The sequence below is a fragment of the Lolium perenne genome, chromosome 7 (genome assembly GCF_019359855.2).
Source record: "Lolium perenne isolate Kyuss_39 chromosome 7, Kyuss_2.0, whole genome shotgun sequence".
NCBI classification, from domain to species: Eukaryota; Viridiplantae; Streptophyta; class Magnoliopsida; order Poales; family Poaceae; genus Lolium; species Lolium perenne.
In genome coordinates, this window is record NC_067250.2 from 70414782 (window position 1) to 70421577 (window position 6796).

Here is a 6796-nt window from a genome sequence, read left to right on the forward strand (position 1 = left end):
ACGTCGGAAGGCGCTTAGTTGTCGTAGGCGTCCTGCTGGTCATCTCCTTGGTCGTCTTCATACTCTGGCCATTTGAATAGCCAGGGACAAAGCCGTGAGTACGTTGAGTACTCGCAAACTAATACTAATGTAAGTGCTAGACATTCTAGTATGGTTTGCTAAGCTCTAGTTTATTTGCATAAAGCTAGTTTTAGTTCACAAAGTTTGAGAAAAGCTTAATCAAGTGCTAACTAACTCAAGTGGGAACATTAGTGTCGTTCCCACCATTCAAGTGGTGATTTCAATTCAGTTCACCACAAGTCATTTCACCATCATCCTTTTCAACATCATTTTCAAAGATATGACATCGAAAACTATACGGCCTTTCCAACCGTCCGTAACCGTGGACGCGGCTATTCGAATAGGTTTACACTCTGCAGAGGTTGCACACTTGTGCCACAACATTTGATTCCATCCGTCGGGATTACCCTGAATCATCGTAACACAGTACGCGGATCATCAACCATAACCTTTCACTTACAAATCCTAGTATGAGCACCTCTCCCCATGAGCTTGGCCTCCCAGTGAAGACCAACTGTCAACCTGGGAACTGCACAGGGCTTGGGCCGGACATTCACCTAATTTCTCATCATATCATATCATTTCTTTTGTGGTAGAGGCAGCTTTCGGCATAACCCCGATGACGCTTGTTTAGAGGGAACCCATACTAAGACGCATAAACTTCCAGTTAAGCCCTACCCATAATCAGGTATTGTGGGGGTACTCAATAATTGGAAAGGTATCGCATTCAAACCAACACCATTGTTTTATCAAAAATCACCATCTTCTCTTGTTCATATTCACCTTCAAAAATCATTCAATGGAATGCATCTTCATTCCAAGGTTTCAAATCCATTTCAAAATCACATTGTTCCCATCTAGAGTAGTCAAGTTTTAATTCATTAGCACTAGCTCTAATTCATGAGAGGTGCTATCTTGCTTTGCTTGGAGAAGACTAACTCACTACTCTAGTATCCAACTTGTACTTTGACCAAAGTTAATTATAAAAGTAACTCATTTAGAAAACAAGTAAAAACTTGTAATGTAAAAACTTGGGATAGGCTCATGTAAGAAAAGGTAAGAATCATGGTGCCTTGCCCCAAGGGGCTTTGCACTTTGCAAGAATATTAGCTTGCATTGGTAGTAGCTTGCCTTGGTAGTTCTCAAACTGTTCCTCCTCCTCCTCTTGGTAGCAACCTTCTTCTTCGGCGTACTCTCCGGTGCTACCGTCTAAATTTGAATACGAGTATAATTACTCACTAATTCAATGGCTATTCCATACATCACATATAACACACAAACTATTCTATGCACACAAAATAATCTACTTAGGTGCATGGGTTGTGGGGGTTAAATAGAATTCACTTCTTTGCATTTCATATGTAAATGATAGTTTCCATAGGGTTCTTGAGAAGTAATTTCCTCTCATTGAATTCTTCTTAAGATTTAATTTCTCAAACAATCATGTATGAACTCATATTGACCTAAGTCAATTGTTCATCATCATCATTTGTGAAAAGGATTTAAATGAGGTAGATCACCTCATACTATTTGAATAACCCTACATTTGATTTAAATCTCAAGTAATTCATATAAGAGAGTTTGGGACCAGGGGTCCAAACATCCCATGAATCCATGTGAGACAAGTTTAAATGAAGTGTAATACTCCACATAATTTACTTTAATAGTTTTGGACAATATCAACTAGTTAAACTAGCCATAATATCCATTCATTAAACCATGGCATGATCATACAAAGTGACCACACCATTTTATTGCATAAACAATTAGTGTAAGTCAAATGTGAGCTATTAGAGTTGGAATTAACTTAATATCTATTTTGGTTGATTTTTAAGAATTATTTGAATAGGGAAAAGTCCCTGTCTTGTTATTTTTATCATATTAATTCTACAAGGAATCTGACCATGAGGCCAGTGGCATTGGCTAGATATTTTCATTAGCTTTCCAACCATATAAAGTTCACTAAATTTGGTTTAGTCAATTTGAAATTATTGATTTTCAAAGTGGAGGCAGTATTCAAATTCATTTGAAATTTATTAAACCTAGTTTGAATTAAAAGGCCGGCGGGAAACCAACGTGGGCCGAAACGGTTTGAAAAAGGGAAAAACGGCCCAGCAACGCATCCAGTGCGCGTGGGCCTGCTGACAGGGTGGGGGCCACCCGTCAGTCTCTTTTAAAACCCGAAACGGTATGGAGACGTGTGGTGCGTTGGATTAGAATGGGATCGGACGGCACTGGGCCATCGTCATCTCCGGCGAGATCGTGGTACTGGCACGGCGGCGGTAGGGGGTGGGAGAGCTTACGGCGGCTCCAGCGAGGGATGGCAGTGTGCGCGAGGTAGATGTGGACGATGGCGAAGCAGCTGGTAGCAGTGGCGGAGCTCGAGGTGGCCTGGATCAATGGCGATTGCTCCAGGGCTTCCGCGGCTCCGATCTTGCAATTGGCCTTGCTCCGGCGACGATCGAGGTGGCTAATGGTGCGAGGAGAAGTGGTGAAGGGTGGGGAGTGAGATGGTGTGCTCCGTTGCTTCCAGGGAACGTGGTATTTATAGAAGCGAGTGAGGGTTGCGGGGCAGGGTGGTGGTCGACATGGGCGCGGCGATTTCGGCGACTGGTCGAACTAGGCGAGGTGGCGGCAGTGCTCTACGTGTCCAGGTGAGTCTAATGGCAGCGACAGCTTGGTCGGGGGAGGCTTGGTTGGGTCGCGTTGCTTCCAGGCAGGTCGCGGCAGTGGCGGGATCTTCTTCTCCGTTCACGGCGGCGGCGGTCCAGGGTCTGGTCGTGGCCATGTCTGGCGGCGTCCAGGTGGCGAGTGCAAGCTCAACGGCTAGTCAGCGGGGCCAGGGCGAGTGCGAGGTGGTGGCGCGAGAGGTGGCCAGAGCGCGTCCATGCACGTGCTGGCGCGACGCGAGCGGCGTCCAGGGCGCGTTCTGGGCGCGCTGTCTCCGGCGTGTGTCGTCGTCGAGCTCGACAATGGCGATGCTAGGGTGGCGTAGGAGTCTCGTTGGCGCACGGTGGCGAGGGGGCCAGGGCAGGGGTGCAAGGAGAGGAGAGGGAGCTCGACGAGCTCGCGGACATGGCCGGCATGGCCATGCCCTAGCTTGCTCTCTCTCTCTCTTAGCCTCACTATGCTCCATTTAGGGCTTAAGGGGACCAGGGAACATAATGGAATAGGTTAGGGTAGTTTAGGTTAGGTAGATTCACTATTTGCAAATAGTGTGTAATAGTGTCATATTTGGAAAATGTGAAAAATGTCCAAATTTGAATTAATTCAAAAGGTGAAAGTTTTTGAAATGTGAGTGTTGCTATTAGTTGTAATTGACCAGAGGTGATTTGAGGTGGTGGTGGAAAAATTAGAATTCAAAAGTTTGTCAAAATGGCTAAGTGGGGAATGTTCCATAAGTTAAAAAGTTGGAACTTTGGATGAGCATTGCTCATGATCAAAGATGAATTTGGCATGATGATCTTCATCAAAGTTGCTCACCTGGATGTTGACTTTGAAATGGTGCAAAGAGTTAGCAAGAATTGGTTTGGGAAAAATGAACGGCAAGGGCTCAAAGTGGTGATCAGACTATAAATTTCAGTTTTGACCATTATCATATGTGAGTGGGATTTGTGTTTGAAATTCATTTGAATTGTGAAACTTTGATTCCAAAAGTTGTAATAAGTGTTTAATAACATTATTCAACTAATGGTGAAGACCAAATTGGTCTAGGGTCAAAATTTATAAAAATGCCATAGGGCATATGTGAGGGTTTTTAGGGTTTTCTATTTTATGGAATTTCTTCCTCTTTGATTTATTTGGTTGGTGATCTTCATATGATCACATTAGGGTTTTAGAGCATAGAAAATACAGGTAATAACAATCATCATGGCATATCACTCAAATGCACAAGTCCTATGCATGGTACTATATGCAAATAGAAAAGTTTTTGTTGGTTTGAAATTTTGCGTTCTGGATTTCTCTAACTTTCTTTTTATTGAAATTTGGGGTGTTACAAACCCTTCCCCCTTACAAAAGATCTCGTCCCGAGATCGAAAAGAAAGTTAGGTACTAAAGAGATCTGGGTACTCCTTCTTCATGAAGTCTTCGCGTTCCCACGTGGCTTCATCCTCGGTATGATTGCTCCATTGGATCTTCAAAAACTTGATGCTTCGGGTGCGGGTGGTTCGGTAAGCTTCTTCCAGGATGCGAATCGGCACTTCGCGGTAAGTCAGATCCTTGTTGATATCCACCGATCGGTGATCGATGTTCTTGAACACTTCGGTCTTCTCCGGGACTTCAAGGCATTTCCGGAGAAGTGAGATGTGAAACACGTCGTGCACCGCCGACATTTCCTCAGGCAACTCTAGTTGATAAGATACTTCACCTCGGCGGCTAAGGACTTTGAAAGGTCCGACATAGCGGGGTGCAAGCTTTCCTTTCAATTGGAACCTTTGCATTCCTTTCAAGGGGGATACTTTGAGATAGACGAAGTCTCCGATCTCAAAGGTCATCTCCCGACGTCTCTTGTCGGCGTAGCTCTTCTGTCTGGATTGCGCAGTCTTGAGGTACTCTCGGATCTTGTGGACTTTCTCTTCGGCTTCACGAAGAACGTCAGGGCCGAAAACTTGGCTCTCTCCGACTTCTGACCAGTTCAGGGGGGTACGGCACTTCCTTCCGTACAAGGCTTCAAAGGGGGCCATCTGTAGGCTGGCTTGGTAACTATTGTTGTAAGAGAATTCTGCGTAAGGTAGGCAGTCTTCCCACTTGGATCCGTATTCCAGTACGCATGCTCTAAGCATGTCTTCCAGTATCTGGTTTACTCTCTCAGTCTGTCCGTCGGTCTGAGGGTGATAGGCGGTGCTGAAAGTTAGGCGGGTGCCTAGTCCTTCATGCACTTTCTGCCAGAACCTTGAGGTGAACTGTGATCCTCTATCTGACACTATCGATTTGGGGGTTCCGTGCAGAGCGATTATTCTGGAGATGTACAGTTCAGCTAACTTTGGGCCTTGATAGGTGGTTTTGACTGCGATGAAATGGGCGACTTTGGTCAATCTATCGACCACTACCCATATGGAATCATTGCCTTTGCTGGATTTGGGCAGTCCGGTGATAAAGTCCATTCCTACGGAGTCCCATTTCCATTCCGGAATCTGGAGGGGTTGTAACAGTCCGGCGGGTCGTTGATGTTCGGCCTTGACTCTCTGACAGATGTCACACTTAGCGATATAGCTACCGATCTCTCTCTTCATTCCGTGCCACCAAAATTGTTCTTTTAGGTCTTGGTACATCTTGGTACCTCCGGGGTGGATTGAATAAAGGGTGTCATGGGCTTCTTGCAGAATGACTTGTTTCAAGTCAGAGTCCGATGGTACGCAGAGACGTTCTTTGTACCAAAGAACTCCGGCTTCGTCTACGGTGAATCCGGGGGCTTTTCCTGCGGCTATCTGTTTCTTAATTCCGTCAATGCTAGCGTTGTCTTTCTGGGCTTCCTTGATCTGACCAACCAAGGTGGGTTGCAGTTCTATGCTGGCTAGGAAACCTTCACTAACCAGTTCGAGTCTGAACTGTTCAAACTCTTGGTGCAAGCTGGGCTGTTCGGTTGCGAGCATGGAGTTCAACTGGCACGGCAGTCGACTCAAAGCATCCGCTACCACATTGGCCTTGCCGGGGTGGTAGTGAATCTCCATGTCGTAATCCTTGATCAGTTCGATCCATCGGCGTTGTCTCATGTTCAGCTCTTTCTGGGTGAATATGTATTTGAGGCTTTTGTGGTCGGAGTAGATCTCGCATCGATTACCCATGAGGTAATGACGCCAAACTTTCAGGGCTAAGACCACGGCTGCAAGTTCGAGGTCGTGGGTGGGGTAGTTCTGTTCATGTTGCTTGAGTTGTCTTGAAAGGTAGGATACAACCTTGCCTTCTTGCATAAGCACGCATCCAAGTCCAGTCTTGGAGGCGTCGCAATATACGTCAAAGGGCTTTGCGATATCTGGCATGATCAGGATTGGGGCTGTTGTCAACCTACTCTTGAGCTGTTGAAAGCTCTCTTCGCATTTGTCGGTCCACTCAAACTTTCTGTCCTTCTTCAGCAGTTGGGTCATTGGTCGAGCGATGCTCGAAAAACCTTCTACAAATCTGCGGTAGTATCCGGCTAATCCAAGAAAAGCGCGGACCTCAGTTTGTGTGGTTGGGGCTTGCCATTCCATAACAGTTTTGATTTTGGCGGGATCTACGGCAATTCCTCCTGCGGACAAGATGTGTCCCAGGAATCCAACTTCTTCCAGCCAAAACTCACACTTGCTAAACTTAGCATATAACTTGTGCTGTCTAAGGGTTTCTAGGACAATCTCCAAATGCTGTTCATGTTCCTCTTCGGACTTGGAGTAGACGAGGATGTCATCGATGAATACAACGACAAACTTGTCCAAAAAGTTCATGAAGATCTTATTCATGAGATTCATGAAATAGGCGGGGGCATTGGTCAGTCCAAATGACATGACGTTGTACTCATACAACCCATATCTGGTGGTAAAGGCAGTTTTTGGGATGTCGGTGGCTCGAATCTTCAGTTGGTGGTATCCAGTTCTAAGATCAATCTTGGAGAAAACTCGGGATCCGGTGAGTTGGTCGAACAAGTCTTCGATCTTGGGTAGGGGGTATTTGTTTTTGATGGTGACATCGTTAAGCTTACGATAGTCCGTGCATAAACGATTTGCACCATCTTTCTTGTCGACAAACAAGACGGGGGATC